The sequence below is a fragment of the Gopherus flavomarginatus genome, chromosome 1, assembly GCF_025201925.1.
Source record: "Gopherus flavomarginatus isolate rGopFla2 chromosome 1, rGopFla2.mat.asm, whole genome shotgun sequence".
Lineage (NCBI taxonomy): Eukaryota > Metazoa > Chordata > Testudines > Testudinidae > Gopherus > Gopherus flavomarginatus.
The window spans coordinates 267,727,854-267,744,625 of record NC_066617.1 but is presented as its reverse complement, the minus strand read 5'-3'; the positions used below and the strand labels follow the sequence as shown (position 1 = coordinate 267,744,625).

The following is a 16,772-nucleotide window of genomic DNA, read 5'->3' as shown; positions in this document are numbered from 1 at the left end:
AGAGGGTTTATTTGTCTAAAACTCTATATAATGATATTGGTATGGGAACTTAGCTGGGGGAAATGAAAACTGCGGGTCCCTCCACAAACAGTCAAGGAGAAAGACAGAACCAACTCTTGGTCTGACAAAAAGGGTTGACAATGTCTTTCTTTCTTTCTTCTAGTGCTGCACTAATCTGATTGATAATCTTTGATTAAATCATTCCAGTTGAGCCAGTTATTTGACACTCTTGAGTCATTAACTCAGACATGCAACACATTTGTTCCAGTTCTACCTACTAGGCTGAGCAGGACAGAATGAGAAATGAGAAGACCAAGAGTAATGGATGAAATCTGGGAATGACAACAGAACTTTTTCCATAGTGGTCAATACTGTAGCTCTTTTAGCATGCTAGTGTTTTTTTTTAATCCATTTCAGTAAAAATCACTAGTGGGCTTTTGCATTTTTGGCAAAATATCTAGGTATAACAGAAATGTGATACTGTGGGGAAATAAATAGCACAGATCCCAATAACCTATGACACTGTCAATCTAATGGTAAGTAGTATTCCTGTTTTAGGAAATGTTATTTTACTGTATGTCACCTACTCAGTCGGGGATTTCTGGGAACTAAACTGAGCTCTCCTGATTCAGTTTGCTGGCCATTGAACTATGCTGCCTCCATTTTCTTACATAGCTCCCCCTCTACACAGGTTATGGTGAAGCTAGATACCAGTGGAGAACTGACTGGAGCATAATTCCTAAGGGAGCTTTTGTGGGATGTGTACTCTGTTATTTCTATTGCACACTGTAACCCTCCTGTGTTCAGAAAGTCATAATTGACTTTAGCTGCCACAAATTGTGAATTTGAATTTCAGTGGTGGATGATCCCTATGGCCTGGTCCTGCAAACTCTTCTGCACATGAAAGCTGTTATTCAACCTCCAGAACAGCTCTGGAAAGTCCTAACTATCAATACTTCATGGTATTAATGCTAGCATAACTACAGTGTCACATCAATATTTGCCATGTGTCTGACAAAGTGGGTATTCACCCATGAAAGCTCATGCTCCAAAAAGTCTATTAATCTATAAGGTGCCACAGGATTCTTTTATCAGAGGGGTAGCCGTGTTAGTCTGGATCTGTAAAAGCAGCAAAGAGTCCTGTGGCATCTTATAGACTAACAGACGTTTTGGAGCATGAGCTTTCGTGGGTGAATACCCACTTCGTCAGATGCATGTAATGGAAATTTCCAGGGGCAGGTATATATATGCAGGCAAGCTAGAGATAATGAGGTAGTTCAATTAGGGAGGATGAGGCCCTGTTCTAGCAGTTGAGGTGTGAAAAACCAAGGGAGGAGAAACTGGTTCTGTAATTGGCAAGCCATTCACAGTCTTTGTTTAATCCTGAGCTGATGGTGTCAAATTTGCAGATGAACTGAAGCTCAGCAGTTTCTCTTTGAAGTCTGGTCCTGAAGTTTTTTTGCTGCAGGATGGCCACCTTAAGGTCTGCTGTAGTGTGGCCAGGGAGGTTGAAGTGTCTCCTACAGGTTTTTGTATATTGCCATTCCTCATATCTGATTTGTGTCCATTTATCCTTTTCCGTAGCGACTGTCCAGTTTGGCCGATGTACATAGCAGAGAGGCATTGCTGGCATATGATGGTGTATATTACATTGGTGGACGTGCAGGTGAATGAACCGGTGATGGTGTGGCTGATCTGGTTAGGTCCTGTGATGGTGTCGCTGGTGTAGATATGTGGGCAGAGTTGGCATCGAGGTTTGTTGCATGGATTGGTTCCTGAGCTAGAGTTACTATGGTGCGGTGTGCAGTTACTGGTGAGAATATGTTTCAGGTTTGCAGGTTGCCTGTGGGCGAGGACTGGCCTGCCACCCAAGGCCTGTGAAAGTGTGGGATCATTGTCCAGGATGGGTTGTAGGTCTCTGATGATGCGTTGGAGAGGTTTTAGCTGGGGACTGTACGTGATGGCCAGTGGAGTCCTGTTGGTTTCTTTCTTGGGTTTGTCTTGCAGTAGAAGGCTTCTGGGTACATGTCTGGCTCTGTTGATCTGTTTCCCTATTTCCTCATGCGGGTATTGTAGTTTTGAGAATGCTTGGTGGAGATTTTGTAGGTGTTGGTCTCTGTCTGAGGGGTTAGAGCAGATGCGGTTGTAAAACGTTTGTTAGTCTATAAGGTGCCATAGGACTCTTTGCTGCTTTTACAGGATTCTTTGTTGCTTTTTACAGATCCAGACTAACACTGTTACCCCTCTGATACTTGACATCAATATTTGTGACTTTAGATAATGAATACTGCTCTGTTGAATTTTCAGGAGCAATAGGATAGATTTTCTCTGGGGTGAATTGTGGTAGTTCCACTGAAGCAAATAAATCTAGTCTGATTAACACCAGAAGGGGATTTGGCCCTATGTATTTTTAAATACATGTGCTCAGTGTTAGCGTAGTTATTTATCCAGTAGTTCAAAAATACATGAACAGTAAGTGCACACTAAACCATAACCTGTTACTGTGTGTCTCCTCTCTCGTATTTTGTTTAACTGTTAATAATTTCAACCCTAGATATTATTGACAAGGAGGATAATTGCTTAGTTTGGAGACAGCGGTACTGTATAACTGAGAGTAATGGAAGGAATTAAGAAAAGGAAAATCTATGCTAACAGTAGAAAAAATTTCTTGATGTTAAAATACGTTTAGCTACATAAATTTCTTCCAAAGGATGGTGGAAAATCCCTGTCACCTGGGACTGCTAAAACTAGCTTGGACAAAATACAGGAAAGAGGCTGTAGAGCACAATTTCGCGTTTTCAGGGAGATGGTCTGCACGATCAAATGTCTTTTCAATCTCTAACTTCATCATTGCAGAATTAAATAACTCAGTTTATTTTTGTCAAGTGTAAATCCCTGTAAGTTTTTCAGTGTAATTTTTTAAATCAACAAGCTAACAGGCTAGTTCTGAGGTGTGTGCATACATGCATGGAATTCTATTCTACATTCTGCCTTTCTGCTCCATGCTTCTATGCAGACTAAAAAGACATCTCCAGGACACATGCTTTCTTGCTCAGGCAACTCTTCTTGCAGATAAACATGAAGCAGACAAGCCCAGCTAGGAAAAAGCATTAGGTGCTTGCATATGCTTGCATCATGTGTAGAGTCAATTTTCTGGGGTACTATCCTTGAGAAGTGGTTTTTCAATCTGTGGCTATGTCTGTGCAGTCAGTCAACTGGAGGAGTATTTTTCTGCTAAAGTGTTTTTTAAATCCTGTCTACACATGAAGAAATGCAGCAATACATTTGCTTTCTGTGATACATTTCATGCTAGCATACTGAAATCCTGATAGAAAATCTAATCCAATGTATCTGTCTGTTGTAGCCAAACTCCAGCATTTTGACTAGAACATAATATTGCATCTCAGAAGCATGTGATTACCTATCTAACACAGAGCAACAGAGTGCAAATGCCCTAGCTTCCAAAGGGCTCTTCCTTTTTTTACTACATTTATGAGAACGCCTGATGAGAGTTACACTTTTATAATATGCAATCCTTACTGCACAGTGTAAGAAAAAATACCAAAGATTTGCCAAGAATGTAATTTTTGGCCTTTTGGTCATTGAACTGTAAGGGTGATCTAAAATGTCATTGCCTAGACAGCTGAAAGGTAAATAATTCCATATTATTGAAGTCAGAGAAATGAGTCATCCCATAACTGTACACGTAAAAGTTTTCAAATGATTTTATTGGATTGGAATCTGTTAATACAAGCATGTATTTCATTTTCCTTAGCAAGTATCGACCTTGGACTTTGACAGACAATATATTATGCAAATTAGCCCAATGTCTCTACTTTAGCTTTAGAAGTTACAGTTTTACTTTGTAGGAAACATTCAAGTTGGGCTTATTGGACCAAACTCTAGTGTGGTGGTTCCCTCCCCGGTTCAACAGCTTATTGAATATCATTACAGGGTCTTTTAATCTCTTTTCAGAATAAAAATTAACTCCTCTAACTTTGCATATAATTGCCTAGTCCTGTAGTATCCAATTAGTCACTAGGTAAGAGGGGGTGTGATACATTATTATGCACAATTATAAGATAAGGAAACTTTTCACCTTAAAAACACATCCAGAGCACAGTTTATGATAAAATTATGAATGTAAATCATTAGAGAACCAATGAAGGTGAGTAAATTTCAGTAAGCAACATAAAACACTGCCAACAGAAAAGACTTGGATCTTGGATCTGCTAGATGTTTCTTCTTGTTAGTTGTTTGTACGTGATTTGCATCTGCCTTTTGGCGAAGCTCAATGTAGCCATTGCAATTATTAGAAACCCTTTGAAAACTGAAAAAAGTAAACCTTCCAGGTCAAATTCTGCCCTCATTTCTCAATATGCAAATGAGTTGGGGCCCAACAAATGTTTAGCATAAGCAGACGAATTTGGAGGTGTGACTCCAAACACTCGTAGAGTAAATGAGAACCTCTTGAAATAAAATGGATCTGGATGTACTTATTCATAAACCCATGTAGTTTTGGATTTATTAAGGTACAGAGAGTTTATATTTAATTCTATAATTTTTATTTAAACATTACATAACCCAAGAGTGAGATCCTGCTGCAGTCCTTTGAGCTCTTGGCAGTCCGGAATGCCACCATCCAAAACGTAGGATGACCTTTTGCCTCTTTATACAAAGTTGTATTCTCTGTGTGGCAAATTGCCTGTACTGTTATGCTGGGTCTCGCGCTTTCTCTTCTTTGGGGAAGGTTCAAGGCATCATTGCTTGCCTCTGAATCGGTATTTTAATTACACCACTATTGTCCTTGAGGAGGGGAGTGGAGAGGGAGGGACCTGGGCCCACCCTCTTCTCCAGGTCCCAACCCAGGGGCCCTGAGGTTTGTGGTGAACCACTTGAACTAGCGGTTCCTTCCCCTGCGCTGCTTCCCTCTCCTGCCCTTTAGCTTCTGAAGGGGCTTCTTGCTCTCCTTCTACATAAGCCAGGTGCCCCTTACCTAGGGTTTTTTTGGATTTCTCAGCCCACCTCAGCACTCCTCCAAACTTTCCTTTTGGTCTCTCTTCAAAACTGTTCTCTGCTCTAACTCCTTCAAACTGCTCTCTGCTCCAACTCCCACACTGTCTGACTGAAGCAGGGGTTTTTTATCACATGATTGACTACTGGTGCTCTAATTGGCTTCAGGTGCTCTAGTTAATCTATAGCAAACCTTCCTCCCCTTGCAGGGAATAAGGCTCCTTGCTAGCACTCTCCTGCTGCCCTCTGGCCATGCTGTATCACATCTGTCAATATCATTAACAGTTTAACAAATAGATGATAGTTTACAGTATGCCACGTTATGCTGAGAAAACATTCTAATAAGAGACAGGCTAAAAATAAAATTGTTCCAAATTGAGAAGTAAAGGGTAGAGGAAAGGTAACAAAATCATCAAGAAACAGTTTGCTTTTTTGAGTAACCACGTGATCCAGATGATATTCTTGTATGTGTGTGTACAAAGTTAGAAATGTCATTTTTATCAGAAATTAACCTTAATCAAATCTGATGTAAAACTAATATAGATTTCAGCAACTTAGAATATCTTTGGAGAAACTTTCTTGTGGGTTCTGGTTTGTATTGGAATTATGAACCAGATTAACACTTTCATCATTGTAGTATCTAGAGCTGACTCCCTGCTGAAATCAGTGCCCTCTTCCTTTGTGGTAGCCGCTGTACACATAAGTAATAAACAGTGGTTCCTGCCTGGAAAGGCTTACAATCTAAGGACTTGATTGTGGAATTACCCCAAGGGACTTACTCCCTTACTCCCGTGACTAGGCACAAAGAAGGAGCCACACTGATAGGACAGAGAAGTGGGGAAAAAGGAAATGTCATTATCCCCAGCTCACAGCTGAGGAACTAAAGGTACAGAGTAAGTGACTTATCCAAGTAAACAAGGACATAGTCTATGGTGGATCTCAGAATTAAACCCAGATCTCTTGAGTCCTTTAAACATGACCATTCTTCCTCATACCAGAAAGAGGATCACCAAGAAGTGATCACTATGAATAGTGTCAGCTTTGTATTTCCTCTCCCTCCCCTCTCCTCCTTTTTCTGGCCTATGGTTCTCCCTTATTGTGTCCCTTCATATTTGCGTACAATCTTTGGGGAAGGATTGTGTCTTCACTTGGTTTTGTGAGGGGCTTAGTTTTTGAGCATTTTGAGAACATGCTAACAGCATCAATATAAAAACAAACTACCACCCTAGAGTACAAAAGAATGAGGGTTATCAAAGAAGAGCCAAAAGGAAGAATTACTCTGCAGAGTTTAATGCCCATACAATTTCTCAGTTCAGAGTCTTCTAGAAATGGAATGCTTCCAATATGCACCCTTCCTTACAAAGAAATATCAAAATATTTTTGTAATGAGGAACTAATTTCCTTATAAATTACCAAGTGGTGGGGATTAATTAAGTGATAAAATGCTACTTATGCCTATTAAACAAATTAATCAACTTTACATCCTTCAAACATATCCAGCAATTTGTCTTATATTTTCCTGCACCTGGTTTCTAGTTAGCTACATATTTGCCAGTTTAACGGATTTTGAGTAACATCTTTTTACATTTTTAATACATGCAGTACTTCATAAACCTGGTTTTACTAGGCCAATTACTTTCTTTCCAAATCCTCTTTTCTTTTAATTCTAAGTTCCTTTTCATAAATTTATTTTGTGCCAGTTTCCTCTTCTTGTGCCAATTTGTGGACCCTCTTCCTCTCTAATAATCCCCACTCCAGTCCTAGAACATCTAAATCATGCAACTGTGGCATCTGGTGGAAGGAAAATGTTTGGAACAACTGTAGTTTCACATACCATCTTGTCCAAGTCAATGTTTATTCCTGCTCATAGACAAGTATGAGGTCAATAGTATCGATGCAACCTTAAATCCAGTGAATTTAGTTCACCCTTTTGCAAGGACAGAGCTTTTCCTTATAGCATATTTAACTATATTCAATGCAGTCTGTAAATTGTTTATTGTAGCTCCTGTTATGTGCTCTCCATACTGAGAACAAAACAGTCATTGTCCCTAGGAGCTTGCAAAGTAAGGATAGATAGACAAGTAGACCAAGATTAGGGGGGAATGGGAAATAACTTTTTTTTTCTAATTAAGATTTTTTGTCAGTGTGAGTCATGCTTCAAGCATGGAAGAAATGGATCTTCAAGAGGTTTTGAACTGGATTCAAATGTGAAAAAGGTGGGCAGATGATCTCAGGGAGGGTGCACCATGCATAGGACCCATTCTGGTTTTAAATGTCTTAAGTGCTGGGGTTGTTGAGCCATGTCCGTCCCAGGATATTAGAGAGACAAGCTGGGTGAAGTAATGTCATTTATTGGACTAACTTCTGTTGGTGAGAGACAAAGTTTTGAGCTTACAGAGAACTATTAAGCTTGAAATCTTCTCTCTCTCACCAAGAGAAGTTGCTCCAATAAAAGACATTACCTCACCCACTTTATCTTTCAAGTGATGGGGACTAGTCTACAGTCCAGTAGAACTCAGTGCTAGGATTTTGTCCCTAGGATTCAGCTTTAATTACTTTAGTGTAATTTCACTGCAATAACTTAATTACACCCACAGAAAATCAATGCAATAAACCACTGTGGTGGAAACATTGGCAGCAAAAGGACAATATAATTTTTTTTTAAACAAGAAAACTGTAAGGAGTTTGAGAACATTGAAAGTTTGCTTTGAGAGTTGGCATTGAAGCAAATGACTATTGTAATTATTTTGTTTTAAACTTTAAACAAAAATATAGGCAGCCAGATTTGAAGGTGATCTGTGTCCTTTGACCTGGTAAATGAAACATCCCAGTCATGTTCACTTTCCCTCTCATCTTCATTCCAATGGAGTAAACCAGCAAATAGCCAGCCCCAAATATCATTGTCAACGCCTAGTTCAGTTTACAGGAAATAAAAGCCGTATTCATTGGCAGTTCACAGAAATGAACATGCCAATGAGATCCCCATTAATCAAAGTCCATGGAAGGGTTTCCATTGTTTGACTAATTCAGTTCTTGGCCACCCTTTCCCTTAACATTGTATCAATCAGCCAAACAGAATAGCATCAAAATCTATAAACACAGAACTCTATCTATACAATAATTTTCTATATTTTGCAAACTACCTTCTACAACCCAGAGATCCCAATGTACTCCTGCATTTTTGGATTACCTTAAAAATAAATACAAAGTTCTCATTTTAAGGGCACATAAAATGGGAGCTTCACTGAGAACAGAATACACTGATTGCTAAAATCTAACTGCATTCTAATTTCTTTCATCCATACTCTTTTATGGTTAAAGCACAATATTCTATCACAAGCAACAGGTGTGGCTCTTCATCTCTCACAATTCCATCTGACCATGACACTTTTGTCTGTTGTATTATCAACCTTAAAACCCCCTTCCCTTCCTCAAAGAAAAAAAAATCATGTTTCTATCCTAGTGTTTTCAAAATTTACAGTGTCACCTGTTGTTTTTCTTAAAAATGCACTGATTTCTGGGAATGGTTTCCACAAGCCAGTGGAATTTATACTTCTAAATCCTGTATGAACCTCTGAAAATCTTATCCTTTGCAAGCATCTCTCTTTATAATTCAATTATTTTGGGCCCAATTCTGCCTCTTGATCTAGAATAGTCATACTGACTTCAGAGGAACTACTTTGTGTAAGTAAATACTACTCCACATAAGTAACGTTTGCAGAATTGGGTCATCCATTTGCAAAAATGTATTGTACCAAAACCTCTATAAATAAGGTCAGAAAAATTGTTACTTTTTTATAGTTTAGCACATGAGTGCTCATAGGAATACATACATATACTTACAACTTGGTTTTGTCCAGGTGTTACATCTCTACTTATAACATGTAATGCAAAACATATGCACATGCAAAGTTACTAAGGGTATGGCTACACTTGCAGTTTTGCAGCGCTGGTAGTTACAGCTGTGTTCGTACAGCTGTGTAGGGCCAGCGCTGCAGTGTGGCCACACTGACAGCTACCAGCTCTGCAGTGTGGCCACATTTGCAGCACTTGCAGCACTGTTGGGAGTGGTGCATTGTGGGCAGCTATCCCAGCATTCAAGTGGCTGCAACGTGCTTTTCAAAAGAGGGGGGTGGGGTGGAATGTGACAGGGAGCGTGGAGGAGACAGACAGAATGGATTTTTGGAGTTGACACTGTTCTCAGCTCCCTGCCTTGCAAGTTCTAAGGACTTGTGTCTACCTTCAATCATTTTAAAAGTTCTAACTCCCTTCCCCCACTTCTCTCTCATTCACTAATTGCAAATTATGCACAGCTAAATACCCGTCAGACCAGATCAGCAACTGCTGAACACGGACTTCCCCCTCCCCCTCTGCCGTGTGAGCGTGCTGTTTCTCTCTTCAAGCAAACAGCTGTGAACATTCCAAAGTAATTCCCCTGCCTGCCTCAGCTTGCTCAGCAAACAGGAGCTGTGTTTGTTTTTTAAATAAGCAGTTTGACTGAACTCCGAGCTCTCCCTTTCTTCCGGTTTTGTTGTGGACAGGAATTCTGAGATACCTCCTTATACCCCGGAGGTCAATAAAAGCGCTGGTGTGTGTCCACACTTGCTGACCAGTGCTGGATCACCAGCGCTGGAATCCCTACACCTGAGGCTCGACCGGGTGTACAGCCAGCGCTGCAACCAGGGAGTTGCAGCGCTGGCCTTGCTTTGCAAGTATGGCCACATCCTAAGTTGCAGCGCTGTAACCCCCTCACCAGCGCTGCAACTCTCTAGTGTAGCCAAGCCCTAATTGTTCAAATCTCCCTAATTAAAATCAGTCTATAGCTGCAGCTCCAAGGCAACATAGCCAATTAATCTGAATCAACAGCACCTATTATACCTCATTGATTGGCCATAATTTACCAGATAAATGAGTTTGTATTGTGGCTTTTCATGTACTCTGAACACAGTGTAATTTGTTGTTAAGACCTCAACTCTATTGCTTTGTAAGAAAGATTGAAAGTGTGTAATCTTTCACAATTCAATTAGAGTAACCCTCCTTCATTCTGATGCTTTACCACAATCACACCATTTCATTCCAAAGCAAACTTCTCCACCCTTTCAGCCCCTCCCAGACAAACAACATAAAAAAGGAATGGGAAAAAATGATACACAGAAAAAAGGAAGAAAGCAAGAACAATGAGATAAGCTCCATTTCTGTCAGTCATCCCCGTCCCTCTGCTCCTTGTCCTTGGGTGTTTATCCAGAAGTAGCTCTCACAGATGTTGACTGGGCTTAGTGAATCCAATTACCTTTTCGTATTCACAGATGCCTTTCTGAATCCAGGCAATTATGAACTATTGTAAAATTTTTAGCTCCTATATAATTTCCTGAACGTTGGCTCAAGTGAATTATGTAAATCCAATATGGACACTTGGAGCCAGATGACTAGGCCAGTAGTGCGGACACAGCACGTCCCTCTTCCCACATAGCTATCTCCTTTCCTTCATAAGGAAGGTTAGCACTATCCTCTCTCTGCTTGGGACCTGATGAAGTTCAACCCTTGGACTCTAGATCTATGACTCCGTAGGTGAAGCCTTGAGTAAGTGTCATAGCTCAGGTGGGTGGAGGTACACTTTGTTGCTTCAGGCCCTGTATGAAACCCAGCAGAGTTCTTGAAGCCTGAAGCTGCTTTACATCTTCTGCAATTCCCTATGTACCTTTTGTGTGTGTGTGTGTGTGTGTGTGTGTGTGTGCTCTTTTATGATCACTGGAGCTTGCACAAATATCCACTTTGCATACGCAACAGCAGCAATGGCATGTGCAACTTATTTTTTGGAAAATCAAGTTAAAAAATTCTTGCCTCTTGCCATTGTGGAGAATAGGCTTTTACCCCAAACCTGTCATCTTAGTTTAACTTTAACATGACTGCCATGTCTTCTTTCATTACAATGGGAAACTTCTGTCAGGACTGCGCAACAGTATCTAGATCCCTGCAGCCTTCAGTAGGGATCAATCCATCATTCCAGTGATGGATTGGTTGTTCAGATAATTTTATTGTGTCTGAAAGACTGTAGTCACGGCAGCTGTTAAGGAAGAATTCTTGAAATAAAAAGTTTTAAAGTTGTGGTTTTGTGGCTATTAAAGCCATTGTTTCAAAAGTTTAAATGTATGCAAATCCCTGTGTGGGAGCTGCTAGGTTGTGATCATTTTGGAAAATTGGGCCATTTATGTAGGTGTCTAAATATGGATTTAGGAGCTTAACTTTAGTCACCTACATCTGAAAATGTTGCCAGGCAGCAATATGGTTGTAAGAGTTACAAGGAGGCAGGATCATGCCCTTGAGGGTAGACCAGTATTGGCCGTGATGCTACACATTTGGTTGGGGATAGGGGTAGTAAGGAAAAATTTAAGTAAGGGTTAGTCTTTGGGAGAGGCAAAGTATTTTTATTCTGTGTCTGACAATGGTGGTGGTCAAAAAGGGCCTTGTGCTCTCTCTTCTGTGAGAGTGGGGCTTGGTAGGCAATGAAGATTTGACAGCACCCCATTAGCTGAAATCTCTTTTTTAACAAAGTATAATAAAAAGTTTCGAAGGCACCATTTGTGCCATTCTATGTACACCGCAAAATGTTGCTCACACAGTACTAAGAAAAATATTTCTTATAAAGATTTTACCTTCACATTGTATTGCTGGAAATATTTTAAAAGGTAATCCAGAGTTAGCCAAAAGGCCAGTTATAATACGCAAGGTAGGCCTGCAGAGACTATGAAAAGACCCTTAATGAATGCACGGAGTGGAAATCAGCTCTGGTTCAGAGACAGACTCTAGAGAAGTCATTTTACATTGTAAAATATGTCATCTTTTTCTTAAAATATGAGAAAGCTAGAACTCAAAGTCCAGAGAGCTATATTCTAGGCTTCCTTAGAATATCAGAGAGAGAAGCTTTTTTACTCTAGCTCAGATTTAGTTCAGATTCAGGCACTGCTTCCTTCTACTGTTTTTCCCACTGCAAAAAAGCTGCTGTCTCAGCAGCATTTATGTGGAGCAACAGTTGTGCCAGGTGGCTAGTTTGTTAATCACATGTGTGTATTCCTTGGAGATCCCCCAGGCATATACCTTAGGCCACTCATTTGTGAAATATTTCATATATATTCCATGCTGCAGTGGAAATGGGAAGCAGGCTGCAGCACTTTACAGTGAAAAGGCACACTAATAAAGAGATCGCCAGGAGTGCGGCAATGGAAAGGCCTCACAGCTCCAAGCCTTCTAGAGTGTGAACTGAATTTCATCCTGCACATAATCACACTAGGATTTGATACTGTCTTTGTAACACAGGTCCTCCTCTATGTAATCTCTAGTCTGGCATATTTTGTTGTGTAACATCTGCATTGCTGGGCTCCAGTAATGGGATAAAATAAGAAATGACCTCTTGTTTTAATAGGTATTCAGGGCCAAATTTTCAAAATTAGCATGTGGAAAAATCCATATCTGTATATGCAGATCCGGTATTAGTCATGCAAATACATGAGCTGAATAATGTAATATAAATCTGAATGCTCAAATATAAAGCTGTGAAAGCAACTCTGGGCTCACATCCTGCAGCGGGATGAGTGCAGTTCAACCTATGATCCCTTATGATCCTACTATCAAGAACCCATGAATTTAAAGACAATAAAATTGAGTGCTTTTGGTTAATTTTGCTGTTTATTTCTAAGCCCACACTACTAGTACTACATATAGCTGTAAAATGTGCTCCGATGCTGCACTTGACATTGGAAAGAGATTTTCTTCTATCTTAAAGGTTTTCTATAGCACCTTCCACTATAGTGGCTGAACACTGACTATAGCATCTGTTGACATGAAAACATTTGATATTTGTCCATCATTGTCAATGAAGACCTCAAAACTCATTCATTCGATGACCGGGCTCTGTGCGTCCAAAGATGACTGATCAGTCCGATTCGCACTTGGAACCTTCTGTCACACGTTGGGCAGACACATGATGGCACTGTCGATGATGTGCGGGCAGCCTTGGACTTGTGCAGCTCACGCTTTCTTTCAGCCTCAGCAGTACGCCTCGCCTCAGAGATATTACTGCCTGTGTGAATGAGGCTGCGTCATGCTGGACGGTTCAGTGTGAGGGTTTCCCATGTGGTGGTGTAGATCTCGAGGGACTTCAGAGAGGTCTTCAGCATGTCCTTAAACTGCTTCTTTTGTCCTCCATGGGAGCGCTTTCCCTGGGTGAGTTCTCCGTAGAAGAACTGTTTAGGAATGTGCTCATCTGACATTCTCACGACATGTCCAGCCCATCTGATCTGGGCTCCCATCAGCAGTGTGTGAACTGACGGCAGACTGGCTCTGGTAAGGACTTCAGTATCGGGCACTTTGTCCTGCCATCTGATTTTTAGAAGTTTTCGCAGACAGGAAATGTGCAAGTGATTGAGCCTTCGTGCATGACTTCGATAGACAGTCCACGTCTCGCAAGCGTAAAGCAGAGTTGGAAGCACCGCTGCTCGGTAGACCTTCAGCTTCGTTGGTAGGCTGATCCCTCGACGTTCCCAGACATTGGAGTGCAATTGGCCAAATGCAGAGCTGGCTTTAGCGATTCAGCAGTTTACTTCATCATCGATTGACACTGCTCGAGAAAGGGTACTGCCCAGGTACGTAAAGTGGTCCACTGCCTGAAGTCTCTGTCCACTTACAGTGATGGACAGTTCTGAGTACGGAGCATGGGGAGCTGGCTGGTGCATGACCTCAGTCTTCTTGATGTTAATGGTGAGACCGAAGTTGTTGCATGCAGATGAAAACTTGTCTACACTGGCTTGCATTTCTGGCTCTGTACTAGCATTCAGAGCACAATCATCGGCAAAGGGAAAGTCTCGAAGTACAGTTTCCTTCACCTTGGTGATGGCACACAGTCGCCTCAGATTGAATAGTTTCCCGTCAGTTCTGTACTTCAGGCCTACTCCTTCAGTGCAGTGTTGAAAGGCATCAGTCAGAGTGGCAGAGAATATCATGCTGAACAAAGTGGGTGCTAAAACACACCCTTACTTGACATCATTGGTGACTGGGAAGACCTCAGATGTTTCACCGTCATCAAGGACACAAGCCATCATACCGTGATGAAATTGACATACCATTCGTATGAATCTGTCTAGACAGCCGAGTCTGACATGATCCTCCACAGGCCCTGGCGACTGACAGAGTAAAACGCTTTCGTGAGGTCCACAAAAGTTATGTAGAGTTCACGATTCTGTTCTTGACATTTCTCCTGTAACTGACGCACAGAGAAGATCATGTCAATAGTCCCACATCCCTTGCGAAAGCCGCACCGTGATTCTGGCAGTAAGCCCTGCTCCAGGTGAGTGATCAATGGATTCAACAGAACCCATGCAAGAACTTTCCCCGCTGTAAAGAGCAGCGAGATTCCACGGTGATTGTCGCATACTTGGCGATTGCCCTTCTTCTTATAGAGGTGCACTATGGACTCTTCTCCAAATTCCTGTGGAATGGATCCCTGCTTCCAGAAGGACTGAAACAGCTCAGTGAGTTTCCGTAGCAGCATGGGTCCACCGACTTTGTACACGTCTGCTGGTATGGCATCTGACCCTGGGGCTTTGCCACTTGACAGCGGGTTGATGGCTTTCTTCACTTCATCCTCTTCTGGTGAAGCAACCATGGAGTCATTGACTGCAACCTGAGGCATCTTGTCAATGGCCACATCACTGATGACTGAGGGGCAGTTGAGAACTGCTTCAAAATGTTCAGCCCATATCTGGAGAATCTGCGTCTTCTCTGTAAGAAGCACAGTGCCATCAGAGTTCAGGAGGGGAAAGCTCCCAGAAGACTGTGGACCACAGAGTGTGTTGAGGGCTTCATAGAACTGCTTATAGTCCTTCCTGTCTGCATACGCCTGTATTTCATCTACTTTGGTGCTCAGCCACAAGTCCCTCATTTTGTGCAGTCAGTTCTGTACTGTTCTGCAAGCTTTGATAAAGGCGGTCTTCTTTGCCGCTGAGGATGGATCGTTTTGATATGCATGATGCAGGCAGTGCTTCTCAGCAAGTAAGGCCTGGATTTCTGCATCATTTTTGTCAAACCAGTCTTGCCGCCTGCGTGTGGAGGGCCCCAATACCTTCGATGCAGCTGTATGGACCGTGTTGCATAATCGCTCCCAGTCTTTCTCTGCGTCATCCTCAATACGAAGATCAGCAAGCTCATTCTCTAGGTCTTCCGCTAGATTTTCAGTCATGCAGCTGTTCTTCAGCTTCGACACGTTGATCCTTTTGAGAGCCTTACAGCCTTGTGGTCGTCTCTTTGGCATGATACGGAGCTTCATTTTGGATACTATGAGCTTGTGATCCATCCAACAGTCAGCACCGCACATAGCTTTCGTAACCCTGACATCTTGTCTGTCCCTTCTCCTGATGATGACATAGTCGATCAGATGCCAGTGCTTGGAACGGGGATGTATCCACAAAGTCCTGTTATGGGTAAGGAGGTGGAAGACCATATTGGGGATCAGAAGGTCATGTGCTGCACAAATTTTCAGTAGTAACAGGCCATTGCTGTTACACTTTCCCACTCCATTTTTCCCCAATGACTCCTTCCCAGGCTGCAGCATCGCATCTGACTCTTGTGTTAAAATTGCCAAGCAGGATCAGCTTGTCTCTGCGGTGCACTGATGATAGCAGAGCATCTAGTTCTTTGTAGAATTTATCCTTCACATCCTCTGGGTTGGTCATTGTGGGAGCGTATGCGCTGATCAAAGTAGCTTGTTTTCCTTTTTGAAGCGGAAGCTGCATTGTCATGAGTAGGTCATTCACACCCTTGGGGGGACTGGTAAGTTTCCAAACAAGATGATTCTTCATGGTGAAGCCAACTCCAGATTCGCGACGCTCATCACTGCTGAGGCCACTCCAGAAGAATGTGTAGCCTCCACCTGACTCGGACAGCCATCCTTCATTAGCAAGGCGAGTTTCGCTAAGAGCTGCAATGTCAATGTTGTAGCGTGTGAGCTCTCTGGCGACAAGTGCTGTTCTTCTCTCCGGTCTGTCTGCCGTGATGTTGTCCAGTAGCTTGCGCACATTCCATGTGCTAATGGTGATCGTTGTCACTCTGTTTTGTTTCTGTTCGACCACTTTTGTGTGATCCCAGCCAGTCGCGGTATGCTGGCCAGGGTAAGCTGAAGCAGACAATGTTTAGGGCACCTTTTCTAGCCCCTTCCTCATTCTACAGAGGTGAACAGTGCAATCCTGAATAGTGCTGCTCAGTTGCTTAGGAAGATGCCGAGCTCCACTGCTGCTTCGGTCAGTGAGGAACGACCATTATACCTGAGCCGCCTGTGTGCAGGTCCACGGCTACAGCTCCCAATGTATCCACATCTGCTGCTTCGTCGCTCATCCATTGCCACAGGACTTGATATGATGTGATATGATATGATGTCCAGACTTGCGCGTAAATTGGATTAAAGTGAAGGAGAGTTGTGCGACGTCAACCTCACTCTCTCTTCCTAGTTCCTATCTGTATCCAGTAGCAGGACAAGAGTCGAGATGGCTGGAGATAGGGCAGGGCGCCGTGGATGACCAGGACGCCTACATGTCTTGTCGTGCTCTTGAGCGTTCCACAACGCTTGCTGTCACTGCATTCCTGACCGTTGAACAGGTTTCCTCAGGCAGCTGGATCCAGCCTTCGCATGCAATGGGTAGACAGGCCCTAACTCACCGAGGGTCTCAGACTCATCGGCTACCCTCACCTGGTTTAGCCTGCCAGATGAGACG

General features: G+C 42.3%; 1 pseudogene; it reads right to left on the bottom strand.

The window, feature by feature from the left end:
• Positions 1–13,184: 13,184 nt before the first annotated feature.
• Positions 13,185–16,395, bottom strand: LOC127043561 (uncharacterized; annotated as a pseudogene).
• Between the last annotated feature and the right edge of the window lie 377 nt (positions 16,396–16,772).